Here is a 15,292-nt window from a genome sequence, read left to right as displayed (position 1 = left end):
TCTAGCCAAGAATTAATTCTGGAAAAGATGATTTATTCCAATCTTAGTGGCAGTGGAGGAGGCCCAGGACCTGCATGTCCCCTTCCCAAGAGCCACAAGCCTGACCACCCTGGCCCCTTCCCAAGAGCCACAAGCCTGACCACCCTGGCCAACCCATTGTCTCAGCCTGCTCCTGCCCCACCAAACTCATCTCCACCTATCTCGATACTGTCCTATCTCCCCTAGTCCAGGAACTCCCCACATATATTCAAGATACCACCCACGCCTTCCACCTCCTCCAAGACTTCCATTTCACCTGCCCCCAACGCCTTATCTTCACCATGGACATCCAAACTCTCTACACCTCCATCCACCATGACCAGGGCCTCCAAGCCCTCCATTTCATCCTCTCCCAACATCCCCAACAGTATCCTTCCACTGACACTCTCATTCCTTTGGCTGAACTGGTCCTCACCCTTAATAATTTCTCCTTCGAATCCTCCCACTTCCTCCAGATGAAAGGGGCAGACATGGGCACCTCCAAGGGCCCCACCTATGCCTGTCTCTTTGTCAGCTACATAGAACAGTCTATCTTCCTTGGTTACACCAGCACCACTCCCCACCTCTTCCTCTGCTACATTGATAACTGCATTGGCACTACCTCATGCTCCCGTGAGGAGGTTGAGCAGGTCATCAACTTCACCAACACATTCCATCACGACCTTAAATTCACCTGGATCATTTCTGACACCTCCCTCTCCTTACTGGGTCTTTCCATCTCCATTAATGACGACCGACTTGACACTGACATTTTTTACAAACCCACTGACTCCCAAAGCTACCTGGATTACAACTCTTCCCACCCTACCTCTTGTAAAAATGCCATCCCATATTTCCAATTCCTCTGCCTCTGCCGTATCTACTCCCAGGAGGACTAGTTCCACCACAGAACACACCAGATGGCTTCCTTCTTTAAAGACCACAATTTCCCTTCCCATGTGGTTGGAGATTAGATTAGATTAGTTACAGTGTGAAAACAGGCCCTTCGGCCCAACAAGTCCACACTGACCCTCCGAAGAGCAACCCACCCAGACCCATTCCCCTACATATACCCCTTCACCTAACACCTATCCTGCACATTTTTGGACTGTGGGAGGAAACCAGAGCACTTGGAGGAAACCCACGCAGACACAGGGAGAATGTGCAAACTACACACAGACAGTTGCCTGAGGCAGGAATTGAACCCGGGTCTCTGGCGTTGTGAGGCAGCAATCACGCCCCCCCTACAACCCACCCTCCCATCCTGGCACCTTCCCCTGCCACCGCAGGAGTTGCAAAACCTGCACCCACACCTCCCCCCTCACCACTATCCAAGACCTCAAAGGAGCCTTCCACATCCATCAAAGTTTTACCTGCATATCCACCAATGTCATTTATTGTATCTGTTGCTCACAATGCGGTCTCCTCTACATTGGGGAGACTGGATGCCTTCTCGCAGAGTGCATTAGGGAACATCTCCGGGACACCCACACCAATCAACCCCATGGCCCAAATTTTCAACTCCCCCTCCCACTCTGCCGAATCCTCCACAACCACTCCCTCACCACCTGACGCCTGGAGGAAGAAAGCCTCATCTTCCACCTCAGAACACTTCAACATCATGGCATCAATGTGGACTTCACCAGTTTCCTCATTTCCTCTCCCCCCCACCTTACCCCAGTTCTAACCTTCCAGCTCAGCACATCCTCAAGACCTATTCTACCTGCCAATCTTCCTTCCCACCTTTCTAGTCCACCCTCCTCTCTGACCTATCACCTTCATCTCCACCCTCATCCACCTATTGTACTTTTTGCTACCTTTTATCTCTCCACCCCAGAGGCTCCCTGCCTTCATTCCTGATGAAGGGCTTTTGCCCGAAATGTTGATTTTCCTGCTCCTCGGATGCTCCCTGACCTGCTGTGCTTTTCCAACACCACTCTAATCTGGACTCAGATTCAGACAACAAAAACTGAAATCGCCAGAGAACCTCAGCAGGTCTGGCAACATCTGTGGAGAGAAAGCAGAGTTAACATTTTGAGTCCAGTGACCTTTCTTCCAAACATTCTGCAGTTACAGCTCTTTGAAACGAACTCCTCCTCCTTATCCAATAAAAAATTATTCTAAATACCGAAAGAGATTGCACGTTGGAGGAGGTGCTTGCAAAGTTTAATGTCCCTGTATTAGAAATCCAGAAATCCCCAGGCTAATATTTTGAAGGCATGAGGTCAATTCCTAACAGGGGATATGGTAAAATGAATATCTGAAAAACCAGCCGAATGGCGACTGTGTCACCACTGTCAATTGTCATAAAAAACCTACCTGGTTTGCTAACATCCGCTATGCTTACCTGGCCTGGCCTATTTGTGACTCTAGGTATACAAAATGACTTTGAACCTTAACTGCCCTCTGAGGGATTTGAGTGATTTGCTTGGCATTGGTCAAACCACTGTGAAATCTAAACCAAGGAATGAAATGGACAGACCATATGGCATCGAACTAGGCATCAGAAAAGACAGCAAACACAGTCTTGTCGACCCCTGCATGGTCCACCTTATTAACATCTGGGCCTTGTGTTAAAATTGATAGAGTTGTCCCATAAACCAGTCAGGAAACAGCCTAACATAGTCATGTTATGATAGACCTGATAGACAATAACCTACATCACCATTATCACCATCCCTGAGTATGTCCTGCCCTGTTAATGTTAAAAGAAGGAATAGCCTTGGGAGTCTTCAGTATTGATTCTGGATCCTATGAAGTCTCATGGCATTAAGTGGATACAGAACTGGCTCAAAGGTAGAAGACAGAGGGTGGTGGTGTAGGGTTATTTTTCAGATTGGAGGCCTGTGACCGGAGGAGTGCCACAAGGATCGGTGCTGGGTCCTCTACTTTTTGTCATTTACATAAATAATTTGGATGCGAGCATAAGAGGTACAGTTAGTAAATTTGCAGATGACACCAAAATTGAAGGTGCAGTGGACAGCCAAGAGGGTTACCTCAGACTACAACAGGATCTTGACCAGATGGGCCAATGGGCCAAGAAGTGGCAGATGAAGTTAAATTCAGATAAATGCGAGGTGCTGCATTTTGGGAAAGCAAATCTTAGCAGGACTTATACACTTAATGGTAAGGTCCTAGGGAGTGTTGCTGAACAAAGAGACCTTGGAGTGCAGGTTCATAGCTCCTTGAAAGTGGAGTCACAGGTTAATAGGATAGTGAAGAAGGCTTTTGGTATGCTTTCCTTTATTGGTCAGAGTATTGAGTACATGAGTTGGGAGGTCATGTTGCAGTGTACAGGACATTGGTTAGGCCACTGCTGGAATATTGTGTGCAATTCTGGTCTCCTTCCTATTGGAAAGATGTTGTGAAACTTGAAACAGTTCAGAAAAGATTTATACCAGGACATGCTGCTCTGAGAAACTACTTCAAAAGCATACATCTCAGAAAGCAGCACGTACCATCCAACATGATACAATTGCAACATTTAAGAGGCAATTAGATGGGTATATGAATAGGAAGGGTTTGGAGGGATATGGGCCGGGTGCTGGCAGGTGGGTCTAGATTGGGTTGGGATATCTGGTCGGCATGGACGGGTTGGACCGAAGGGTCTGTTTCCATGCTGTACATCTCTATGACTCTATGACTCTAAGTAAAGATGGCAAGAAAGTAACGCTATCTACTGATTACCACCTTGGGTCCTATCCTCCCTTCCCCATCTCACCGACACACCTCACTGATCAATAAGCACTCCTCAGCATTTGGTGGAAGCAGTGCGGGTGGCAAAGGCCCAACAATGAATTCTAGTTGGGGAAACTTCAATGCCTATCTCTCAGCCTGACTTGGAAGAGTTATTTCCGGTTGATTGAAAACTGAAGAGTATAGGTGTTTGACTGGGTCAGTGGTAGGTGGTGACAGAGTTATCAAAAAGTAAAAAATCTACTGGCCCTTATTCTCACCACCTTGCAGATGCATCTGTTCATGACATTATCAGTAGTGACCACTGTGTAGTCCTTGTGGAGAGGATGTCCTGTCTTCATATTGAGCATACCACCCCCTGTGGGATAGATTGTCAGCAGACCTAACAATTCAAAAATGGTATCCATAAAACACTTCGAGGAGAAAGTGAGGACTGCAGATGCTGGAGATCAGAGCTGAAAATGTGTTGCTGGAAAAGCGCAGCAGGTCAGGCAGCATCCAAGGAGCAGGAGAATCGACATTTCGGGCATGAGCCCTTCTTCAGGAATGAGGGAAGTGTTTCCAGCAGGCTAAGATAAAAGGTAGGGAGGAGGACTTGGGGGAGGGGCGTTAGAAATGCCCCTATCCTTCCACCTATCGCATTTCCAACACCCCTCCCCCAAGTCCCTCCTCCCTACCTTTTATCTTAGCCTGCTGGACACACTTTCCTCATTCCTGAAGAAGGGCTCCTGCCCGAAACGTTGATTCTCCTGCTCCTTGGATGCTGCCTGACCTGCTGCACTTTTCCTGCAACACATTTTCAGCTCCATAAAACACTGTCGGCTATCAGGAGCAGAATTATATTCAACCACGATCTGTAATCACATGATGGGGTGTAGAACATAGAAAATAGAACAATACAGTGCAGAACAGGCCCTTCGGCTCTCGATGTTGCACCCACCTGTGAACTATTCTCAGCTCATCCCCCTACACTATCCCATCATCATCCATGTGCTTATCTAAGGATTGTTTAAATCTCCCTAATGTGGCTGAGTTGACTACATTAGCAGGTAGGGTATTCCACGTCCTTCCCACTCTCTGCATAAAGAACCTGCCTCTGACATCAGTCTTAAATCTATCACCCCTCAATTTGTAGTTATGCCCCCTCGTACACGCTGACGTCATCATCCTCGGAAAAAGACTTTCACTGTCTACCCGATCTAATCCTTTGATCATCTTGTATGTCCGTATCAAATCCCCTCTTCGCCTTCTTCTTGCCAATGAGAACATGTTCAAGTCTCTCAGCCTTTCCTCATAAGGCCTTCCCTCCAGACCAGGCAACATCCTGGTAAATCTCCTCTGCACCTTTTCCAATGCTTCCACACCCTTCCCGAAATATGGCGACCAGAACTGTACACAATATTCCAAGTGTGGCCACACCAGCGTTTTGTATAGTTGCAGCATGAGATTGCGGATCCGGAACTCAATCCCTCTACGAATAAAACCTAACACACCGTATGCCTTCTTAACAGCACTATCAACCGGGGTGGAAACTTTCAGGGATCTATGTACATGGATTCCAAGATCCCTCTGCACATCCACACTACCAAGAATCTTTCCATTGACCCAGTACTCTGCCTTCCTGTTATTCTTCCCAAAGTGCATCACCTTACATTTAGCTGCATTGAACTCCATTTACTACCTCTCAGCCCAATTCTGCAGTTTATCCAAGTCCCCATGCAACTTGTAACATTCTTCCACACTGTCCACTACTGCATCGACATTGGTGTCATCTGCAAATTTACTAATCCATCCACCTATGCCTGCGTCTAATTCATTTATAAAAATGAAAATCAGCAGTTATCCCAAAACAGAGCCTTTAAGCTCCACTAGTAACCAGACTCCAGGCTGAATATTTTCCATCAACCACCACTTTCTGCCTTCTTTGAGAAAGCCAGTTTCTAATCCAAACTGCTAAATCACCCTCAATTCCATGCCCCTGCATTTTCCCCAACAGCCTACCATGTGGAACCTTATCAAAGGCTTTACTGAAGTCCATGTACACCACGTCAACTGCCCTACCCTCATCCACATGCTTGGTCACCTTCTCAAAAAACTCAATGAGGCTTGTGAGACATGACCTGACCTTGACGAAACCATGTTTACTATCTGAAATCAAATTGTTGCTTGCTAGATGATTATAAATCTTATCTCTTATAATCCTTTCCAAAACCTTTCCTACAACAGAAGTAAGGCTCACTGGTCTATAATTACCTGGGTCATCTTTACTGCCCTTCTTGAACAAGGGCACAACATTTGCAATCCTCCAGTCCTCAGGTACTAAACCTGCAGGCCATGATGACTCAAATATCAAAGCCAAGGGCTCTGCTATCTCCTCCCTTGCTTCCCAGAGAATCCTCGGATAAATCCCATCCAGCCCAGGGGACATGTCTACTTTCACCCCTTCTAGAATTGATAACACCTGTTTGTAACTAACCTCGATCCTTTCTAGTCCAATATATCATACCTCATTCTTCTCCTCAACAATATTCTCCTTTTCCTGAGTGAAAACTGATGAGAAATGTTCATTTAGCACCTCTTCGATCTCCACACGGTCCACACTCAACTTTTCACTTCTGTCTTTGATTGGCCCCATTCCTACCCTAATCATCCTTTTATTCCCCACATACCTACAGAAAGCTTTAGGGTTCTCCTTTATTCTATTTGCTAAAGACTGCTCATGTCCTCTCTTTGCTCTTCTTAACTCTCTCTTTAAATCCTTCCTAGCTGATCTGGAACTCTCCATCGCCTCAGCTGAACCATCTTGCCTCATCAACACATAAGCCTCCTTCTTCCTCGTAACAAGAGATGCAATTTCTGTTGTAAACCATGGTTCCCTTACCTTATCTCTTCTGCCCTACCTGACAGGGACATACCTATCAAGGACACGCAATATCTGTTCCTTAAGCCAGCTCCACATTTCCATTGTCTGCATCCCCTACATTTTGCTTCCCCATTCTATGCATCCTAATTCTTGCCTAATCGAATTATAATTGCCCTTGTCCCATCGATAACTAATGACCTGTGGCATGTATCTATCCCTTTCCATCGCTAAACTAAACGTAATTGAATTATGGTCACTCTCTACAAAGTGCTCACCTACAACTAAATCAAACACCTGGCCTGGTTCATTACCAAGCACCAGGTGCAGTCTGGCCTCCCCTCTTGTTGGCCCTTCGACATACTGTGTCTGGAAGCCCTCCTGTACACATTGGACAAAAACTAATCCATCCAACGTACTGGATTTATAGCATTTCAAGTCAATGTTGGGGAAGTTAAAGTCCCCCATAATGACCATCCTGTTCCTTTCACTCCTACCCAGAATAGTTTTGCTAATCCTCTCTTCCACCTCCCTGGAACTCTGCGGAGGCCGATAAAAAACTCCAAGCAGTTGTGACCTCTCCTCTCCTATTTCTAACCTCAGCCCACACTATCTCAGTAGACGAGTCATCATCAAATGTTCTCTCAACCACCATTATACTATCCTTTACTAACAAGGCCACGCCTCCCCCTCTTTTACCACCTTGCCTGTTCTTAATGAAAGATCAAAACCCTGGAACCTGCAACATCCATTCCTCACCCTGCTCTATCCATGTCTCAGAAATTGCCACAACATCAATGTCCCAGGTACCTATCGTTGCTGCAAGCTTACCTACCTTATTTCGGATACTTCTGGCATTGAAGTAAACACACTTCAAACCACTCGCTGTCTGTCAACATTTTCCTGTGACCCTGAAATCCTGTCCCTGTCCTTCCTACTCTCATCCTCCTGTGCACTCCACTACATCTCCAGTTCCCACCCCCTGCTGAGCTAGTTTAAATCTACCCGAATGGCATCAGCAAATTTTCCACCGAGGATATTAGTACCCCTCTGGTTCAAGTGAAGACCATCCTGTTTGTACAAGTCCCACCTTCCCCTACTATCTCCTACTCGATTATTACTATGAGACTACGAGATTAACTGGGAGACTGGGAGGTTATTTGAATAGTACAGGAGGGTGTAACAAAGCTCAAAGTGAATTGCCAACCTAAAGCAGCTACATCACAGGACCACTTGGATGCTAAAAGTGTAAGCAACATGTGATAGATAAAGCTAAATGATCCTACAACTAACAAATCAAAACAGAACTAGTTCTGCCATTAACAAAGACATTTCAGTACATCTACAACACTAGCATCCACCCAACAATGTGAGAATTGCTCAGCTATATCCTGTGCCTCAAAAAGTAGGACAAATCCACCTTGGGCAATTATCACCCCATCAGTCTATTCTCAATCAACAGTAAATTGATTGAAGAGGTCAAAAACTCTGTCAAATGGCATTTGAAAAGGAATGCTCTACTTACAGATGCTCAGTTTGACCCTGGCCGACGCATTCAATGCCAGATCACATTACAGCCTAGATCCAAATGTACAAAAGAGCTGAGGTGTGAGTGACTGCTCTTAACATTAAAGCAGAACTTGACTGAGTATGACATCAAGGAGGCCAGGCTGGGAATCTCTCTATGGTTAGAGTCACACTTAATACAAAGGAAGATAGCTGTAGTTGTTAGAGGCTAATCATCTTCGTTTCAGGGCATCTCTGCAAGAGGTCTTGAAGTAATATCACTTTGTTCAGAAACCTTGTCTTGGGCAGGTGGGACTTGAACCCAAGTCTCTGGCCCACAGGTAGGGACACTACCAATGCACCACCAGATCCCTATTTTCTCAAGGTGGTATTGTGTATTCAATCACCTTCAGCTGCTTTGTCAATGACTTTCCTTTCTTCATAATGTCATATGGGCGAATGTTCACTGCTGATTGCAGAATGCACAAAGTAGAACATCATTTATGACATTTCACATAACAAAGTCATCCATGTTCATATGAAGCAGATGGACAACATCCAGGTTTGGATTGATGAGTAGCAAAGTAATATTCACACCACACACATGCCAGGCAATGACTATCTCCAACAAGAAAGAATCTAAATATCATCCCTTTCGATTCAATGACATTCCCACCTCTGAATCCCCCACTGTCAACAACCGGCAGGTTACTATTGACTAGGAACTGACCCAGACAAGCCTTACAAGAGCAAGTCAGAGGCTCAGAATTCTACAGTGAATAACTCACCTCCCATCTCCCCATTTGCCTGTCTATCATCTACTAGGTACAGTTTAGGTTGGTTCTGAGTATGCCCCACTTGCCTAGGTAAGTGCAGCTCTGACAATGCTCCAGAAACTTGACATCATCGAGAATGAAGTGCCTATTTGATTGGCACACCATCCAGCACTTTAACCTCTTCATTCTCTTCACCACCGACATTCAGTAGCAGCAGCTTGTACCATCTCCAAAATGGACAGCAGAAACTCACCAAAGCTTCTCTTGACAGTACTTTCTAAGCCCCACAACCCTGCAATATTAGAAAGACAAGGAGAAGGCCAGCAGATGATGGAAATACCACCACTGGCAATTTATTCTCCAATTAGATATCATCTAACATGGAGTATACCACTGTGCCTTCACTATCACTGTGTGAAAATCCTGGAATTCCCTCGCTAACAGTACTGTGAGTGTTCCTGAAATCTAAGGCATCATTTAAGAAGACCGTTCACCACCATCTTCTTCAGGGAAATTGGGGACATGCAATAATGGCTGGCCGAGACACTGACAACCACATTTCATTAAAGGAATGAATAAAAATAGCAAAATATTAAAAGTCTTCAAAGATGCCAGCCTGGGGAAATGTCATTCCTACAGCCACTAAATCTGCATTAATTCTCACAAAGGCTCTGGTTAACTGATTTTCACATTGGCAGCATTCCATATCCTGAAGGCTTTTATATTTTGTGGAATGATTGGAGATGTCCCAGTAACTACCAACTTCTTCAGGATGCAACCTATTCATGAATACCCTCTCTGCTGGTACCAGAAGAGATGGTGTTGGGCTCCAGTAAATCCCTGCATACTGTTTAGCTCTCATTTAACTGTGTAATGGCCTATTGGCAATCTCCCTCTTGAGGTTGGCCCCTAGAAGTCAGAATCAATGAATTCTTGGTCCATAATTATTGTGGATAGACTTGCCTCAATAACCTAGCCTAACATTGGGAGGGAGTATTGATGGGAAATGAAAGAAAGTTTGCAAGTGACTGTCAAAACACCACCACAACATAACTTTTTATTCCTACATCCCTACCAGGACTGCTGCTAGTTTTACCTTCCCCTAAGGTGCTTATTAATGTCCACCGGGAAACTGTCCTGGACAACTAGCTGTTAGCTTTTTAACTATCACTTCTCAGGAATGCTGAATTCAAGACAGATAGGAGTCCCTGGGATAATGATGGTTGGTCCTAAAATTCCTAAATAGAGGGAAAAAGCATAAGAAAGGCTTCTTCTTCCTCCAACATCCCTGATTGACAAAAAAAAGGTGTCCTCTCCAGACAAATTTTCCAGTCCTTTTGAAGATTTTCTGGTTCTGTGGTGGTGGTGGTATTGCAACAACACAGCTAGTCCCACTGCATCAATAGCATTTTTCATTTTGGCACAACGGCTTTCTTCTTGATGGCAGTAAAACCCACCAGGACTGCACCCAACTATCTAATTGACACTAAGCTAAGAAAATGGGTCTGGTTTTCACTCCAATCACAGAATTTGGTGGAAGGCAGTCCCACAAATAGAATTCCACCCAAAATATGCTCAAATAAGTTGCCTTTGCGGCTCTTGACTTGCCATTGACCATATTTTCAGTGGCTTGCTCTTTATTTCTCTTCGCTTCTGCTGCCTATATTGTTTCAGGCGTTGTATCTCCTTCCTCCATGGAGGTTTTGTGATACTTGGCAGAATAAAATTAACGGGGGACATAATGAAGTATAACAGTTTTAGTAAGATGATGGTTGTGCGACGTCTGGCTGATTTAAGACAAAAACTAATATTTTCACTATTGAGGAAACCTGACTGATCTCTGATGACCTGTGCTTGCCAGAAGAATTATCTTGGACAATTCTGTGGTCACAGCAGCATTCTAAGTTTTCATGTGAGTTTTTTCACTGAGTTCATACTGAAGAGAACATTGGCTCTTGTATCCCATGGAGAAAAGCCACTGCAGTGCATTGTAAGTAGTTCCCTTTGTGTTGCCCTTTAAGTAAAGCAAAAAACATTTCTAAACTTTCAGAAATGCTGTCTATAGCTTCATTCATTGATTGCACAGGCTTATTGTTTTGCAAACCAAGACAAAGAAGCATTCATACACTAGCATTTTAAAAAGCACAGATGCAAGAAAATATGACAAATGGTGTACTTCTTTTACTTACATAGTGTTATAGCATGGCCTCCAATATTTGGGCAGACTAGCTGTAATTCCATATCACATGCAGTTGGAAATCTTGATAATGGCAGCATCAAACAAAGAGCCAACAAAGTATATTTTGAGAAATCAGCACCTTCATCCCAACAACACCAATCTGCGCATATATAGAACTTTAACTAAAAAAAATCTCAAGATGTTTCTGACTACAGTTAATGCTTATTGCAGAGGATTGCAGGATTGCAGAGTTCTCTGAGAGCGGCAGGATAGAAGAGGAAAGGATGGAGAGGAGCGAGGTCAAAAGAGGTTTGAACACCAAGATAAGAATTTTAAAAATGATCTGGTGACCATCAATAATAAGTTATTCACTATAGACTTTTATAAATTGAGAACTTCCATAATTCGAGGCGAAAATAATCTAAAACACTGAATAATACTTTTGGCTTCTTTGGTTTCAATTATAACCTTTTGTGTTTCGTCAAAACACATCATGCTTGAGCTGGACAGCAGTGACTATAATAATCATTATCAATTTAAAAACCTCACTGCTAAAAACTGCTCCTGCACAGTTTGGATTAGCTTCAATTATGCAATATGTGTAAAGCTACAGATGAAGTGATAAATGTATCACACATATGCATGTTAACATAAATTAATCACCATGGCATCCTTTACATAATTTGTTTGAGATTTCATTTTCAGTGTTGATTACAGAAAGGTGTTTTATAAACAGTGCACTTGACAGGGAGTTGTGAAAAACAGAACAGATTCCACTCAGGACTATCTTTTATCTCAATGGCAGGGTTATTTTCCCATTGACAATACTTCAATTTCTCAGCTAATCAAAAAGCAATAAGAGTGTTAAGTGCCTACAAATTTGACATCCATTAAGATCCATAAGAGTGGTCATAATAATTGAAACAACATTAATATTTGGCACCACTTAAATCGGAACATGTTTTCTACATTAGGACATACTGCTATCAGTGTGCAAAAGGAGGTCTTTCCACCTAAATTGACAACCACCACAATGTGATGGTTTGCATGAAATTCATTTCCTGGCATCCAGTGAAGCTGATTAGTAAAGTAGAAGGAAAGAATCTGTATTTATGTGGCATCATTCATGACCTTGAATATGTTCCATAGTGTGTTGACAGCCAATGAAGTACCGTTGAAGTATGGTCAATGTTGTAACATAGGAGATGTGGCAGCCATTTTGTATACAAGGTGCAGCATATAGCAATATCATAATGACCAGGCAATGTTTCACTGATATTGACTGAGGAATAAATCTTAACCTGTAAACCAAGGAGAATTTTCCATGATCTCCTTTGAAACACTGGTCATAAGATCTTTTACGCCTACCTGAGAGGGAAAACAAGGCCTTAGTTTAATATCTCTGTATGACAGTATCTCCAGCAGTGCAACCTTCCCTCAGACTGCACTGAAGTGTTATCTTTGCTCAAGCCTTTGGACTGCGACTTATATCCATCATGTTCTGAGTCAGAAGAGGGAGAGCTCCAGCTAAGAAGTAGCTACAATGCAATGACAACATCTGCTGAGATTCAGTAGATTTAACACATCTGCCAAAAAGGATAATTTACATCAGTGTCCTTTTTTATCCTACTGTACTTTTAGGAAGCTACATTCATGAATTCAATGTAGACGGCCTTTCTTGACTGTTAATTTGTCAGAACAAACACCAAGTGATAGTTTGGGATTGCCTTAATGATCAAATCAAAAGAAATTCAATGAGATTTTCTATACAAATATTCCACCTGCTGGTAAGACAAATATACTGTATTCCTAGAGCTGAATCACTGTCCTAGGTCATTCAGCTTCTGTGTCACATTGACATGCAAATTATCACCATGGCTACTGATCTGTACCCTTCATCATCAAAAATGTAAATGTAATCTATTTTAATAAGGCATTTAATAAGGTAAATCATGGAATATTAATACACATTATTAGAATTAACATTGGTTACTGTGTGCTGAAATTAATTAAAATTATTCTTGAAATAAGAGAGCTGATGGGGAGTTGACAGCATCGTGTTGACAGACAGATAGTGTTCTGGGCACCCAGGTTCAAATCCGATCATGGCAGAAGGTGGAATTTGAATTCAGTCAGGAAAGAAAATCTGGAATTAAGAATCTAATGATAATCATGAATCCATTGCTGATTGTCAAGAAAAAAAAAACATTTGGTTCTTGATGTCCCTTAGGGAAGGAAACTGCCATCCTTACCCAGTCTGGACTACACATGACTCCAAACCCACTGCAATGTGGTCAACTCTGAACAATTAGAGATGGACGATAAATGCCGACCGAGCCAATGACACCCTCATCCCATGAATGAATAAAGTGAAAAGCCGAGTTTCCAGTAAATATTTGGTTCTTCAAGCAATCTTTTGATCAAGCTCCTCTTTTTCTGCTCACCTGAGGAATGCTTATAACCCACAAAAAGACACTATAAAACATTAACAGCAGTTTTTCAAACATTTGAGCTTGGAAATCTATGATGTAAGGGCATTTTAGAAAGTGAGCAAATTAATTTGAGTACAGTAAGCACCACCCACATGATGATGTCACCATGACTTGGTCAGAGAAAAGAAGAGGTTTGGAGATAGATAGATTTGGAGCTAGTGCACTCCTAACAGTCTCTGTTGTATTCTACGTTCTCACAGGTTTTGCGGCTGTAATGATGATTTCCCACCCTTTGCAGCTGTAATGATGATTTCCCACCCTTTGTGGCCGTAATGATGATTTCCCACCCTTTGCAGCTGTAATGATGATTTCCCACCCTTTGCAGCTGTAATGATGATTTTCCACCCTTTGTGGCTGTAATGATGATTTCCCACCCTTTGCGGCTGTAATGATGGCTTTGGAACATCACTATGACTCCCACTGCATCTCTCCTGCCTCTCTGAAAAACCTGTGTAAAACCAGAATTGCAATAATTCTTTAAATTGTGAAACATACCTGTTTTAAAACAGCTTGGTTAGTGATTACATTACCTTTCTACTCCTGGGATGTATGGGTTTTCTCTCACGGTTCTCTTTGTATCATTTTTCAGTTCTGCCTTATGATATCAGTGAGTTATAGTTGCAAGATTTTTAAAAAAACAATTTGCTCTTTTAGCTTGAGTCATTACATCACTTAAGGTTTTTCCATTTCTACAAGGTATTTTTTGTTTTGACTGGTGCAGTTCTCGATGCCTGGTTTGCTCACCACTTGGGACCATTCCCATAGATCACCACTTCGTCATGCCGCCTGTATCTCTGTCTTGAAGCTGTAGATTTAATCTGCTCCTGTGTGTTTTCTGTCAGGTCGGAAATACTCTCTCTCTGAAATATTCCTCCAGGGTAAATATTGCTGTGAGGATTTTCGAGTTTGCTGTCCAAAGCAATCAGCATTATTTGTTTCTTTTTAAGTCTTCTGGGTAACCAGCATGGTTTTTCACTTTTTTTCTTGAAGCCCTAAATTCTAATTTCTCAGGACTCACCACCATCATCATGTTGTGTATGGGTCTCCTCAAGCCGAAGATGATTATGTAAGGCTTCAGATACCTGTTCTGTTACATAACACAGACAGGAGACCTCTAAGAGACATGCTTATAATATCATTACTGCATTGTACTTTGTGAGTGTATAAAGATCTCAGATTCCATCTTGCTTGAGATCAGTGATTTATGCTGTTCTGTGTAATTCTACTAACTTAATGCCAATTCAACACTGTGTGCTGGAAGGATTTGATGTTTGTATATAAATTGCTAGTTGTAATAAACGGCAGTTGGATTTTTCAATATCACATTAACTATGTTCAGTTTCTTGTGTTATCAAGGAATAATGTAAGCATTGTTACAGGAGATAAAATATTCTGTTTGAAGCAAAAACTGTATCACATGTACTTTCTGGCCGAACGAGAAAAGTCATGTTGAGAAACTATGACGTTTATTGTATTATAGCAACTATTTTTGGATTACAGGGGAACCTCAATTATCCAAACATGAGAGGCGGGCACTATTTCGTTCGGATAATCGATTATTTGGTTAATCAATTAAATGCCTTTCCTCTGGGGCTCGGAGTTTTTAAAGTCTGCTCCCTGTTCAGGAGACTGCAGCAGCACACAGCATGCAAGATCCTGGGCGGCACGGTGGCACAGTGGTTAGCACTGCTGCCTCGCAGCGCCAGAGACCCGGGTTCAATTCCCGCCTCAGGCGACTGACTGTGTGGAGTTTGCACATTCTCCC

The sequence above is a fragment of the Chiloscyllium plagiosum genome, chromosome 5 (assembly GCF_004010195.1).
Source record: "Chiloscyllium plagiosum isolate BGI_BamShark_2017 chromosome 5, ASM401019v2, whole genome shotgun sequence".
Taxonomy (NCBI): Eukaryota; Metazoa; Chordata; class Chondrichthyes; order Orectolobiformes; family Hemiscylliidae; genus Chiloscyllium; species Chiloscyllium plagiosum.
Note: the sequence above shows the minus strand (reverse complement) of the source record.